Raw genomic sequence first — 15,864 nt, 5'->3', positions numbered from 1 at the left:
CACCTCAAAATAATCTTATAAGGAAATTATTGACTACCCTCAATGAACACTTTACACCCCTCCCGGATCTTAGAACTTTGTCTAAGCGAAAATGTATGAAAATCTTCGCGACAACGATTAGGAAATTCGGCGCGTTACTTCGACAAGGTTCTAGACGATTAGGGTTCAGTGAGTGCGAGATTTGTTGAGAAGAATATATAATAAATAGAATTTAATTTATTGAGAAAAATACTTACGAAGGGTCATAAATTAAATTTCACAAATTAAATAGTTATAGGCTTTTCGTAACTAAGTAGGTACCTGGGTAATATGTGATGAATTGTGTTAAGTAATTTAACTACCCACTTCTAAGATAGAGAAGTTATATCTAACTCTATGTACATATGTGGAAATCAGTTGTCAATACATAGTATGAATCCAACAAGTCCTTTTGGAAATCATTGGCATAGACATATGCAGTAGCTGAGTAGCCATTAGTACCTAGTATGTCAGCAGTGAACATCATATTACCGAACAGCCTTGTATGACACATTTTGAAGCTTTTTTCGCATGTAACCATACTTCTATTAATCTCGAAATTCTTCTGCCAAAAATATACGGAACCACGTACATAATAAGCAGATCAATCAGCATATTATTGAAATGAGTTTATTACGCTTTACCGTGGTGTGACCGCGGTTCGAGAGCTTGTTATAAATATCTACCGCGACACTCTAAGGAGGTTTGATTTGAATATTTCTTATCTACTAAAACAACATTTCTTTCTATCTATTGATTATATCCCTCATTTCGGCCGCTTGTTTTAGTAGATCGATAGACAAATAATATTCTTTATTGTACACACCAATAAGACAAACACGGACAGTGGACACGTACGGACGTAACAAACAAATATGGATTAGTACAAGAGGTGGTCATGTCGCTAAAAGTTTTGCAATGGACGAATTTTGGGCTGAAGTTAACAAACCAGCCCTTTATGAGACATACCGAATCTATGACTTTGTTACTCTCACAATTCTTGTGTTAATAACATACGGAACCACGTAAATAATCAGCATATTATTGAAATGAGTTTATTACGCTTTACCGTGGTGTGACCGCGGTTCGAGAGCTTGTTATAAATATCTACGGCGACACTCCAAGGAGGCTTGATTTGAATATTTCTTATTATATCCCCCATCTTCGTAGGTTGTTTTGGTAGTTTAATGTTGTTATTTTAAGATGCTGTTTGTGTATAATTTAAATTAATCATATATTTTTTTAGGATGATTTTGGGTCCTTTTATTTTAGAGGAAACTATTTAGGTTCTAGAGGTAAAACAGATTTTTTTAATGAAAGCTTTATGGGATTCAATTCACTCCTATATTCATCTTAGTACCTAAGTATATAGTCACAGTCAGCTATATTTTATCAGACTACGGATAGTAGTTTCCGTAACACGCGGGAACCATGAAACCATGGGAAAACAGCTAGTGACAAATACATATATGTGTTCAAATACACAGTGATTCACACTTTATACAGTATAATATAACAAAAAATGTGTTAAAATCCATATCTATGTGAATGTCCAAATGACAAAGAGTGAGTGTATGCCAACGGAGCTTGCCAAGTTTACGAACTCCGTAACACCGATTCTTATTGTTTTTATGTTTTTATCTAGTTTCAAGACAAATATACTGATTTGCTAAGGTTTGAAGTCTTATCTTTACAGATATATTCTGGAAGCTCTACTTTTTGTATCTAGGACTCTATCAGACATCTTTATCTCTCTTAGGTCTCTGATAGAGAACTCAACTATGAATTAAGTGCGCCTACGAAAATATTCTTTCAGGATTGTACTTGTTAAAAATATTAAAAATACGTGTTATAAATGTGAAAGTAGGTAACTCATTTTATCTGTCTCTTTTAAAGAAATCGATTTAAATAAAACTTGGTACCACGGGAAACAAAAACGACTAGGTATTACTTGGTAAGAATTGAAAGAATTGGATGGTGTATCCTCCGGTGTTAGAGAAAAGATTCCTTGGGAACTCCGACAAACCTCAGTAAATAAATACAAAAACCTAAGGTTTTGATTATATCATTACAAGCATTACAATGTAGATTTATGAAGTTGTCATTGACGCTGTGGGCTTCCTCGCCATAATCGGCCGCAATGCTTCTTCATCATTATCTATTGATTAATCTAAGATAACGCCTGCTTTGCTATTTCAATTAAGATTTTATGAGACCACGTAGATAGAAGACATTACGTTTTTTTATTATGGCTCACGTTTCAAGACTGTTTGTGTGTATGTATTTTGCATACCTACATAAGTACGGATTTTTTTAGTTAACTCCCAGTGTTAGTTGGCCATATGAATATTTCGGTTAAAAGAAGGACCATAGGAATTTAAAAAAATAGTAAAAAATTTTGGAGCAGTACTGTCTAGGTATCTCATAACCTGTAATTATGACTAGATGAGGGTCTGACCAGCTCCTGTCTATTTTCAAATATTCCTTTGTTTTCCAATTTCCACAAGAAACAATAATGATACTGATAATTTTTAATGAAATTCATTTGAAAATCAACAGTTCAAGATAAAAAAAGAACATGTAAGTAAACCTCTTTAAACAAAAACAAACCTGGCCAATAACAAACCAGAGATTAATTAGCAGCCAGTTTTAATAGCTAATGAAGAAATAAAATTGAATGCACGTTCTACCAATGATACCTATGTCTATTTTAGCCATCTGATTATGATCTAGATTTAATTGATAAGCCTAGCTAGCTCGTTTCTCAGGTTTTAGATCTAGAAAACATACTAATTTATGTACTGCTACATTTATAATTGCGTTCTAGTATAAAATGTTCGGATTTCTAATGTTAAGCATTTTCTTTTTGAGGTTGTAAAAATGGGATTTATGTCAGTTAACTTGTTAGGAAAATATGGTCTAAGTTTTTATTTAATCGTATCTGTGATACCTAAGTGTATTTAATTGTGACTAACTATGAAATAAATCTTTTGGGAAATAGGTACCCTGGATTTTTTCATGTGATATTTTCAGCGAGATGTACTTATGCATTATTTCCTTGAGAACGAATATCCAATGTTTGTTATTAATCTATCCGTGTTTAAAACTAAAGTTTTCCACTAATATTGCACCGATTAAAATCTTTCAGTGTTAAGACAGCCCTTTTATTGAGGAAATTATTATCCGGGTGCACGACGTAGATCGCAGGGGACACGAGTGAAACTGCTGACGAAAGCTAGTGTTTGATATTTTATATTTTTAAGCATAATTCACACCCTCGATTGATATTACGATACGATACATAGGTACTTTTTATCCTAATTTCGGTAATTTGAAAGCTATCGAAGTTACGTCTACTAACAAGCCACCTAGGACACCTAGGATATTCTATGACTTCTAATAACGAGAATTACTCGAATAGCTAGAATCATAAGGGGTGCAACTAAATCGATTACTCGCAGCTCGTAACTCTAAGTCAGGCACCGTGAAGCGACTTAATTATTGTAACTATAATTTATAATTATGTAATTATGCTATCTTACTTCTAGTAGCTTGAGCTTGATCTTTATTGGTTAGATGATTATGATTAGTTTATCTTTAGGTACTTCTTATATTTTGTGGAGAAGTGTCTTTGCTTGAATGTGAATTGTGTTTAATAAAAGTTGAGTAAAATAACTAAATAAAAAAAAAAACGATTGGCTGATACGAAAGTATGTAAGTAGTCATTTTGTTATAGCTAGGGCCTGAAACTTGTTTTTTTTTAAATAAAGCGTCTGCGCAGGTAAACGCCTAGTGTCAAAAGACTGCTTAGTTACTGTTAGGTCAATACTTAATTTCAGACGTAGGTACTTTCTGGAAATCTTCTGTAATGTATTTACAATTTTTTTTTTTCAAAAAAACTGTTTATTGCTCTAGGTAGGCTCTAGGACAGCTTCCAGTCTAGCCTAATGCACCATAGTACCAGTGTGCCACATAGAGCAACTGCCTATAATTACCAGGGCAACCAAATACTCCTTCGACTGCCAAAGACATTCAAATGACATCCACACCCACCAATTTAACGTGCCTTCCAGAACATCCCGTACGCCAACACTTATCCAAGAGCTCTTCACCCCTAACAAATGCACATTAACCCATTATGCTTAGTACATTGATCCTAAGACCATGAAGGTTTATAATAAGTACTAAGAAACCCAGATGGTAGCACTAGAGGTAAGAAAAACCGCCTAGCAACAAACGGTCGTTGAATTCGACGAAATAGCAATGTTTCTTAGTAAGTGTAATGTAAGGTAACTGACCTGTTGTAATTAAAACGATTCTTAATAAGTCATTATTGTTGTAGGTGCTTGTAATTGTTGTGTATGCTATGGTACCTAAGTTTATTTTATAGGTATTAATGGAAATGTATCCCTGAATGGGTTTCCAAGTGCAAAGATTGATAATGACTGAATTGATTTACCTAGACAAAATTCGGTAAGTATACCTAAAGGTGAGTAGGACATACATCTCTTGTTAGAGAGGAAAGCACGCCAATTTGGTCACTCACACTGGCCATTCTGTCTTAGTTAGATAGATAAAGTAGAAGCTCTGTAAACCAGCTATGATGTCCAATATTATAATCAAGTAAGTAGGTGTCATTTTCAGTTATTTGGCAGGCAAGAACAAGCCTCAAAGGAGTACCTATAATTTCTTCTCTGAAATCATTTTTGGCATTTGACGCCTCGTGCATGTGCAATCAGTAAGTAGTGTTTTTACATATTTTTTACTATTGTGTGGTCACTAATTGCCAACTTCTGACACGCAAAGCTAAGCTACGCAAAGAGAACTATTAGGTTGAGGGGTACAAAAATGCAGTCAATTCCTGTAAACTTGGGTGTTCTGGAAGTTAGACCCATGATAAGAATTTGCTGTGCCCTTCGATTAGGTACCGGGTTTGCCCACATCAAGTGCTGATGCTATATCTTAATCATCATTTCAGCCGTGGACGTCCAACATAGGCCTTCCCCACTGATATCTATCGTAAGCATTATGTATTCCTAAGTATGTAGAATTTTACAATTCAAACCATAAGCCCATAGCCACACCACACTTACATAGAAATTCCACATAATAATCTTCAATAGCAGGCCCACACTTCGACATAATCTCATACCTAGAATACCTAAGCTCACAAGACCCTAGGAAGGCCTTTTAAGACCTCCCCATACCTAGTTGAAGGGCTCTCCAACACACAGGATCACTGGTGCGTGCCACAGATCTTTCTGAGGCATGAGGCACAAAGGCACGAGGCACTTGCCTAGTCTGTGCCTTTATTACACAGTTTCTTTTGACGTTGAGTTTTTGGTTCTGTGGTCTGAGTGATACGATTGATAGGTAACTGTGACTGATAATTTCAGGATCTATTGCTTCGATCTGAGAAATTATTATCTTAAAGGTGACGATAAAACTTTATAATTTTGGAATTATTGTTTTTTAGTAAAAGTATTATTTACAGAAGACATTTGAAATCAATGTATTAAAAAAATAGGTTCAAATATCTAACGGCAAAAATACACATCATTAACAAGTCACGATCAGCGCCATCTAGCGGAGAGTGGCACGAAACTTTGAAGTTCAAACGATAGAGCATTTGAAGCGCTTTGTATTATTTTAGAATTCACACTGAAGTAATTATTTTTTTATTTTAACTCGTATAAGTTTTCAATTAATTGTGAATGTGGACTATAAAAGTCCTACCCTACCAACCTACTAATTAAAAATACCGAGTTTTAATTCTGTAAAAAGACTGAATTGTCGTCAAAATACTTCTTATATCTAAAGTATGCACATAAAAATTAATACAATAACGTATCCATTTCACTAGTGGTTTTTATCGACTAATTATTACGACCGGCGCCGCCTCCAGCCCACAAGCAGCCAATACATAAAATTCTATGTAACAAAACAATTTTTTGCACATTTCCAAATGTTCTCGATCAAAATTCCACAACACTGTCAACTTCATCAGGACATATAACAAAAAAAAAACAGTTTCATTCCTAAAAAGATCTTTCGGCGCGTCCCAAGATGCCAACTTACTTTCAAATTAGACGTTTAAAGAAAAAAAAAACTGTCTATTCTACACAAATATTGCACGCGACGACGGGCGGCATCGCATGTAAAAATAAACGACAAACATACTATTTTTCTGTAGAAGCCCTGCATTGACGTCTGGGCTGCGCTGCGCTTGCGCCGAAAACGAACAAACCGAGCGCCTGACGACACCCGCGAGACAGAGACAAGAATACACTTTTTAGAATGAGTAAGTGAGACGGTCGGAGTATGGGCGTTCCTACATCGATTTTTGTACCCAATTAATGGTCAGTGGGCTTCTACGTAGGCGGGGCGTTTTCGATCCAAGCTAATAGGGATCGAGCTAAAATGATCTATAGATCACTGCGGTGCGCCTGCGCACTGTATTGTTATCGTTAATATCGTGGATTATTTATTTTATATCTACGTTTGATGGCTGAATAAATTTTCATGTGCCATTTTTTATTAATTTTTTATTCGGTTTTTATCGATTTTTTGAATAGGGAGGTCTTGTCGAGTCAGTGGGTTTCGATTTGAATTTTAAGTGTTTTTTTATTATTTTATTGTGGGTCTTTGCAAAAATGTCGCCGATGACTGCAATTGTTTGCATTTCAATTTTGTCATAAACGTTTTCAATAAGGTAGCTAGGTTAAGTATATTTTACTGTGCAAGGCCGAGGTACCTAAGTATAAACCTTTAAACATTTTATTAACTTAATTATGGTAAGACAAGATATGGTAGTAAGATCTGCCGGTAGAAACATCTGGTCATGTTTAGAAGACCTAGGAACTGTTTGGTAATTCAATCAAAAGCTTGCTAACCCAGGTAGGTAATTAATATTCCGGACCCACTAGTGTCAAAAGTTGAAGTTAAAATTAGGATTCCAGATAATACGTAAGTAGTTACCCAATGCCTAAGGGGAAATCAGGTAACTGTGTTCGCTGTACGTACATAACTAGTTCATACCTTAAATTATTACTTACCAGTTTACGACTTTTAAGTTAGGTACTTATCTAGACATACCTACATAGATTGTATAGTATTTACCCCTTATTAATAAATACGTAGTAGTAACGTACCTAAGTTAATTAAAAATGTACCTAGGTATGGTTATTCCTTTCTTATTCATTTGTGTACCTACCTATTTAACTTTTATTCAAGTAAGTATTTAATTTATTAATAAGAGGGTTAGATAATTATGGTAATGTAAGTTATAAAACCATAAGCTTTGGCTTTAAAAGTACTAAGTATTTTACAGAATTTATAACTCTTATTTTTTTAGGTTTTAATTTAATACTTAATTATCGTCTATGAGTAGGCCTACATACATAGGTAATACGGTAATCAACTTCGTCTCTATTCGTACAGTAGTGATTAAAATCCACCCGAGCGTTACCATCATACAAGCATACTTATACAAAAAGTTAGGTATCAACTGCTCAAAATCATCACTAAATCAAAATTACTCAAAACAGCACGCGTCTTTAAGATCAACGATTAACAAATGTCTTGTTCATTCAGAAGAGAATTTTAATAGAAAAATCTCATCTCACAATAAAACAACGAATTATGCAAATAGATTCCCCGTGAAATTTAATAGACTTTAAAAAAAAAGCAGGCCTTTCATCAGATTCCATTACACACTATATTTAAGCGTAATTCTAAAAAAATAATTCAATTGTCGATGGCAGCCGGCGTTCCGGTCCCCGATGGCAGATAATTAGGGGTAATTTGACACTTGAGTGTGGCAACCCAGCGGAAACGCGCCAACCGCCATTGAAACAGATAGGCAGGCGTTTGAAAACTATTTGTGTGAACATCTTGCTTTTATTGGAGATGCTTTGCCGTAGTTAGTGTTTTGGATTTATTTTGTGGTACCTAATCAGGAATAATTTGATTTGTAATCTGTAATAATGTGTACTTATCTATGTATCGTGTATTACCTATTGGTATATATTTTTTTGTAAATATATAGTACGCAAATTATGCTAGTACGAGTACATCTAGGAGCACATGTAACTGTAAGACTAGGCACGTAATGTTAATTAAATTACCAAGTAGCAAGAAATATCAGCAGTAATTACAATAAAATAAAGTACCTACCTAAACATCACACTATATTAATCAGAGAGATTTATTGAGTCAGAGATATTCCTACTCTATTGTAAAGTTCTCCTATGCTCCATGTCTGGGTTGGATCAATAAAGATTTTTTACGCTTTTCATACCTACCTAGGGTATTAAACTTTTTCCTGGAAAGAGACTACTCCAGGTAACCTAGTACCAACAGATATGTTAATCATGAAAATTCCCACAATAAGCTTCTTAACTACTGGAACATCTGCCATATGTTACCAATTACTCCACAATATAATTAGGTTACAAAAGTTTCTTCCAAAGAAGCCTATATTATTAATCTACTTTTCAACGTCCCGATAATAAATGACATTACTAACCCACAAATCATTCATATTTACATAAACAAACGTACCATTGTGGTTTGTCAACGACATACGTCAATTTCAAATTAATAACGATTTAAACAAGGTCCTTTTTCCCGCCCTATTATTATCTTTTTTTTCGTTGGCAACACAGATTTCGAAAATCGAACTCAACATCTGTCGTCACTCAATACGAGTGTATTGTCTGTTTTTTTTTTGGAAATGACAAAAGCTTTCAATACTGCATTATGTCAGATACCTATGTTCCCTTTTTCATCCACATTTTCATGTTTACTTATTTACTTCGGTAGCCCGATTGTCAGTTGTTGCATACCTTATTGGGTATATAGGTATATGCCTTGCATTTTCACACTGTCATATTTGCACCCGGACAATAACTATTCTATGCTTTCTTCAGAAGTCAAGGATCTATCTACTCAGTAAGTTTCCCGTGAAATCTAAAGACAAACTAACGATTGTAGGACCAAGATGATTGATAATTTTCTTAATAGGTATAACCTGTATTCTACTCGTATCCCGAGGAACTATTTCCTACACCCGGATAAAATTAGCCCTTCAAGTAGGTAAGTACTTGTTCCCACGACCATAATTAAAAAAAAACATATTTACTTCAGAAAAACTGTGTCATGTAAATCAGCTCAAAAGCTCACTCGGCCTCAAATTAATAAACCTGTAAGTAAATAACCGTTTTAAGAACACAAGTAACATAATCAGAGGATTACACGTACTTAAATATTCGGCTTCGGTTTATCAGCAGTGTTGTGTTACACAATCGGCCGCGGCCGTGTCGACGTATCGAATGACTGATTTGAACATGGCGTTGCCGTTGGCGTTTGAAAAAAGAACGTGTGGTTTCTAATGTGAAAAAAAAAAATGAAAGAGGTTTTTTTTTATTATATGCGATGAGGTTGTGAGTAGGTGGTTATGCTCTTTGCTTGAGACTAAGAAAAGACTGTAGTTGTTATATTGCTGTATTTTTTTTTTAAATTAAATATTTAAGCAATTTATTTAGCCAAACATTCATAAATTGAATATGACATATATCTAACAATATAACTTATATAAATAAAAAAAATGTATGGCAAAGGGTACATCTCAGTATATGCTAGGCTAAGAGCAGCCCTGATATCCAGATGTCCCCTGACCATTGTAAAGTTCAAATTAATAAAAAGTTTTTATCCTTTACTTGAATATTTCTCACAAAACATATCAAAAAGACGTTAAAAGTTCTACAGTTTCCCATTTGATTAAACTAGCAATTTAAAATAGTCAACTTTCACATAAAATTCACAATAAAAGCACCATCACTCGTCCCGCCCTTTCGCAATTCAAATTTCTGCTTAATGTTGCCAGCATGAAAAGTAAATTCCGCCAGATATGGCGTCTAATTGTTTGACATTAAACACGGGTAATTACAAGCCGGTAACATATTACATTAGTAATGGTCTATGGGCAAATGATTGTACGCATAGTTTTTTTATTATCCTTAACCAGCGAAGCAATTTCTTTTTTCCAAAGGATGTTGTCAATTTAAGTTAGTGCGTCAATTAAATTATTGGCTATGTCACTTGAACGCGTTTTTTGTTCGTGAACGCAACGGAACGTAGGCTTAATATACATTGATGAGTCAGTTTCTGTCTTTATGAATGTTTCCTTTCAGTATACAGCAATGAATATCGGTTCTTAGTCTCATTTGTCATGAGTATTTTATATCGTAAGTTAATAGGTACAAAGAATATTAGTAAGCAGTAAGCGATACCCACGAGGAATTAAATAATTTCTGTTTAAATGAACAGCTTTACTTCAAAGAAACTATAATGACGTTTTTATATTAAGTTTTCGTACAAAGGGAAAACAAAAAATAAACTATAGCTAGATAATTGTAACCCTTTTGTTACAAGCTTAAACTTTATTGTTAACACTATAAAATAGGTAACAATAGACAAAAAACAATTCCCACCCACGAGAACGAAACAAAAAAACCGATTCCCATCGAAAAAAAAATCGTTTAAAAACCGCAACTGTCAAAAGTCTAAGAAATCGATTAAAATGCGAGTACTCGATGCATCCTGTCTGCATCGAATGTTTTTTGAGGAACAATAGGGAAGGAAGTGGTGAATATAAGTGGAAATTACAGTGCCGTCCATAATTATATGATTTTTACTATAATTTTGCGGCCAGTCGAGGATAAGGAGACGATACTTAGGGAATAGGGCTGTTACTGTCCGGTTTCTATCGATAATAAGGAGAACTTTTACTGTTAGTGTTGTTAACATCTGTTAGGTGAGATGTAAGTAGGTCGTAGTCTGAATAAAATAAACTATTCTTAATATGATGATCTATTTGGGGAGAACCTGGTAAAAAGTACCTAATGGTTCTAATATAGCTCCATTTGATAGGTCTTAAATTCAAAACAATTGATATAACATACTACTCAATACGGCAATAGATATAGGTAGACCTCTGAAGTGAAAAGGCAGATCAAAAAGTATTCACACTAAAAAACACTCCAAAAATATGGCATTTTATCTCCCTATAACGTGTACAGAAGTCCCTTAAATTCATCTTTGTAAAGATGATTCCATAATAAACGGTGGTGGGTGCAACCCTAATTCCTTTAAAATCACCACTTCCACAACGGTACGCAACTTGAAATCAAATAACATGAACGTCTACTTAAGTCTTTTGTGTTGCCATAAAAAAAACTTTCCGTTCCCTATTTAAAATATCGTAAATTATCGGTAAGATTGCTAGTGGTGACCAGTTGCGGTGGGTGAAAAGTAACGGTTTTGCTTGAAACCTTGAATGGTAAGAGACAGGTTTACCTAAATTAGGGGTTTTTTTTTAAAGGGGTTAAGAGACCCTTGGACGAATAGAAGTAAAAGAAAGTATCAGTTGCAAGCTGTAAGATTTTATTTTTCCCAGATATCGAATGGAAACAGTGGTCAGCTTGGTATTATGTTATACAAGTCAAAATTGTACAAAATAAATACAATATTGGACTGAAAAATTCAGTTGACTATTCTATTCATGCTTGTGTGTTCTGAAAATTTACAACATTTTGGTGAAAACTATAGTCTTCATGTCATATTTTGGTAAAAACTTAAAATTAACTGTAGACAAGGGGAAGCATCAACCTCAGGAGATAAAATTATACAATCTATAGATATCAATTGAATCAACCAGATATCTCATTAGATAACATATTAATATTTCAAAGAATCGCAGATTAAAAATGTACGATACAAATCTATACAGCCAACCTAAAAAATATCTGTCATATCTTTTAAAATAAGAATCAAAAATTCGTTAACGTTTTTACCATGTCTGGCGTGGGAGGGAGGGAGGGTGTCATAGACGATGGATGTTACAGAAGTTCAATTAGTTTCATTAATGAAAAAAAATATTAAAATCATCAGAACCTTTTGGGAAATGAAGCTATGTATGTAAGTTACAAAGACTTGCAAAAAATAAACCATTTTCGTGATACCGTAGCTTACATTATAATCACGCTGAAATATACCTACTGTATATTTAGTCCAAAACGATTTTGAAGTGTTCTACTTTGGCTAGCTATTACATGAATGCTATGCTATTCTTTAGCTATGATGTAAAGTTATGGTCAGCCATCTACAGATTAACATATTACTGGAGAACACATGGCTCTAAAAATATTGTCATCAAAGTAACTGCTTTCAAAATTTTAAGATGATTGTTACTCACATCATCTTAGATACTTAAAGGCAATGTATGTTGGTTTTCTGCCTCCACAATTACATGGTGGCACTAGGGAGGGGGGAGTGTTGAGGTTAGTCGATCGACAATTAATATTAAGTTGGAATCTGTGGGATTCCGCGCCGCTGTCCGAATTTTATAGCGGCCGGCGCCACCCAAGCCGTGGCACTCGGTAAGTGGAGTTGTCTTTTGTTTTCATAAGTTAGCTTGAGGATAAATAAGTGTTGTAAGTTGGTAGAGGCAAATAATGAATCACAGTGGTAATGTCATGGAACTATACCTACATTTGATTTATTGGGATTTTTTGTTTTAATTTATGTGACTACTTAATTGTCGCTTGCACCTATCGTGACCACCTATGATAGCAGAAAAATAAATAGTTTATGGAGTATTCTACGAGCCTAAACAGATCTCTTCAAATACCCTCTCCGAAGTTAGCTACTGGTGCCTTTACGATAAACAAAACAATACTTCAGACTTACTACTATACTACTACTACTATACTAGATACTTCAGAGAAGCACAATTATTTAACGATACCTGTATTTAGGAATTTAAATCCGGAAACCGCTATGTAATACTTGACAGTTATTATGTAATTTACCAACAGATCCTTATTTCAAAGCCAAAGTAAGAACTTCAAAAATCTTTAGCCCTAACACCGACTCCACGGCCGTGTCCCTCGCGGCGCCTAGACCGCAGCGAGCGGCGCGTTCCGACCGCGCACATTATTTATGTGACAGACGCACAACACTACGTACACATTGTTTTTTGTGTTATTAACGTAGGTATGTATGTATTAATATTGTATGTTTGTCTAGGATGCCGCCCTGCTTGTGTATGGGAGATGGTAGAAGAAAGAGTCATTATGTCATTGAACATCCTTGGCAGTCATTACGGGTAGTCTGTAAGTCTGACAACCAGTCTTACTTAGGAGTATGGGGTCACCCGGGTAACTGGGTAGAGGAGGTCAGATAGGCAGCCGCTCCTTGTAAAACACTGGTAATCAGCTGCATCTGGTTACACTGAAAACAAAACCGACCTTAACATAGATGGGTAAAGGCTCAGGAGATGATGATGGCAGTAGAAAGAGTATAATTACGAGATAATAAATAAGTAATGCGGAATACATAAACCAACCCATTCGTTGTTTTGTGATTGGAGATTCAATTTTGACATTAGCTTCATACAAAATTATTTCTTCCAATCTCTGATCGAAAAGGAGAGAGGGATCGGTTATTGAAACCTGCAGATAGTCAAGTTATCTCATGTGTAAGAATCGGTGCTATGTATTGATCGCAGGGCAACTAAATTGTAAGGCTTCTTAACCTTCATTAGAAAGATGGACATGGGTACTTATGATACAGGCTGTACGTCAGAAAGAAGTGTCGATGAAAATTCATTTGTTTTTGGTAATTTTGTAATTGCCTCTCTCGCGTTAGTCATTTTCAGTATTTCAGAAATTATGTAGGAAGGGCATGCGTGGTGAATTTATCCAGCGAGTGAGGCATATTTCTCTTCAAGCTTAAAAAAGTTTGACATATTGTTTTAAAATAATGTACAATTAGTTCTTCAAAGAAACAAATGAATTTCTATAAATTATGACAGCTGTCAACAATTGACATCAACAATAAAAAAAAAAAGTTCATTCATTTAATTCTTTGAACTGGCAACACCCACGAAGAACCGCGGTAGGTAAAATTACTTCTTACATAAAACACAGGTGCAATGTGAATTTATTGGATGCCAATGGATGCCAAGCACTGAAATTAAAACAATGATGTATATACGATTAATTATTATTATTCGTTAATCGGAACGCACGCGATGATGGCACAGTTAATTAGTTTTCGTATTACTTTTATTACAGTTTACTTGAATTAACTTGGAAGCTATAAAAATATTTTTGGGGTAATTTATTTTGTATTGATGGAATTCAGCTGTTGGAAATATACGGAAAATGGTAGTTAAGACTTTTGTCTGTTTATTCGTAAAGAAATGAAATTCATTAGTGCTAAGTACAAGCAGGTCTATATCAAGTAGGTCCTACTGTAAAATTCCCATTACACATTTTCAAGGTAAAAAGCTTGACAAAAAAATCATCGAACTCCATATAAAATACTTACTACCTATCTACAATATTCGATATTATGTATTGGTATTTTGTAACACGTCAAGTTTGTAAAATGATATCTGGAAATAGATATTGGATGCGGCTGTCGCTGTCGTCGCCATCATGTGGGAAAATTAAAAATATATCAGTGCGTTGGCGCGTAAATGTGACAGTTGGCGGGAAAATTGATGGAGGTTAGCTCTGTTGGCAGTGCTTTTGAGTTTAGAATGGAACTTTTAAATAAAGGCGATATATTTTAATTTTTCTAATGGTTATTCCTACGTCTAAAATTGCATCTATTAATATTTTGTTGTAAATAAATAGTGATGGTCAGAACGAGCAGTTGACAGTTGCTGTCAGTCAGTGCAAACAATGATATTTTCACATAAGAATTGACAGCTGTCAACTGAAAAAAATATTTGGAACCCATGTACTTTTATTTGTCGGCAAAAAAAAATAACGTGCATAATAGGTATATGAAACGAAGCATAGGTAGTATTAAATAGTAGATCTTACATGTGTAGGTTGGTACAAACATGACACATGTATTGCCACACCAACAAAAACTCCGTCACGGATTATCTATCGCGCTCCAAATATTCCGAGCCAACCAATAGGAAACTGTCGTTGCATCCACAAATAGCACTCTAGGTGTTAAATTTAACACCTACAACTGCAAACGAAAACCAACCTTCAATAATCCACGCACGGTACAAAATCACATGCATAGCATCTATCCCTTAAACAATACGTCTAAAACGAACGCTCTAAAATAGTCTTTATGGCAACGCAATAGAGTTTAACAATACCGTTGATTATAGTGTGGCTATAGGCGTCAATTTTCACACCTCACCACACAAGGGAATTTCAATCCTATCTTGTAGAACATAAAGTGCTTATTCAAATGAAGAATGGCTTGGAGTTACGTTATTATTTGAATGTGTTCTAAAAAGGTGTCGGGTTTCGCGCCTCCGGCGTTAAGGGTCGCCATGCGGGCCTCTGATTGGTGGACAGTCTCTTCACACCATTCGCTAGGTGTTGATTACCAAAGATAACTGTCGAGTGTCGAACGGATGAAGACTGTGTGAATGTAATATTTGTCATTGTAGGTGTAGGTTTTATGTAGCCATAGACAGAGAACAGTGTCAAGTGAGCGTTCGTATTCGATTTTTGAAAGTGATTCAATCTTTTCCATTTTTGTTTTTTAAATTAATTTTATTACAAGCTATTTATAAGTACCTATGTCATCCGACTAGAATAGGGAAAAATAGAAAATATTATCATGTAATAAAAAAAACAATTATCTAGGTAACGGCCCGTTCACACATGGGAGTCCGTTTTACTGGTACGTTTTTAACGGATACGTCATAAATTTATGCGCTGTTCACACATAGGCACCGTATAACGTTCAACGAATCCGTCATTACTGGATGCGATGTGTGAACAGAAAACTCGCTAATTAACA

The sequence above is a fragment of the Helicoverpa armigera genome, chromosome 22, assembly GCF_030705265.1.
Source record: "Helicoverpa armigera isolate CAAS_96S chromosome 22, ASM3070526v1, whole genome shotgun sequence".
NCBI lineage: Eukaryota > Metazoa > Arthropoda > Insecta > Lepidoptera > Noctuidae > Helicoverpa > Helicoverpa armigera.
Note: the sequence above shows the minus strand (reverse complement) of the source record.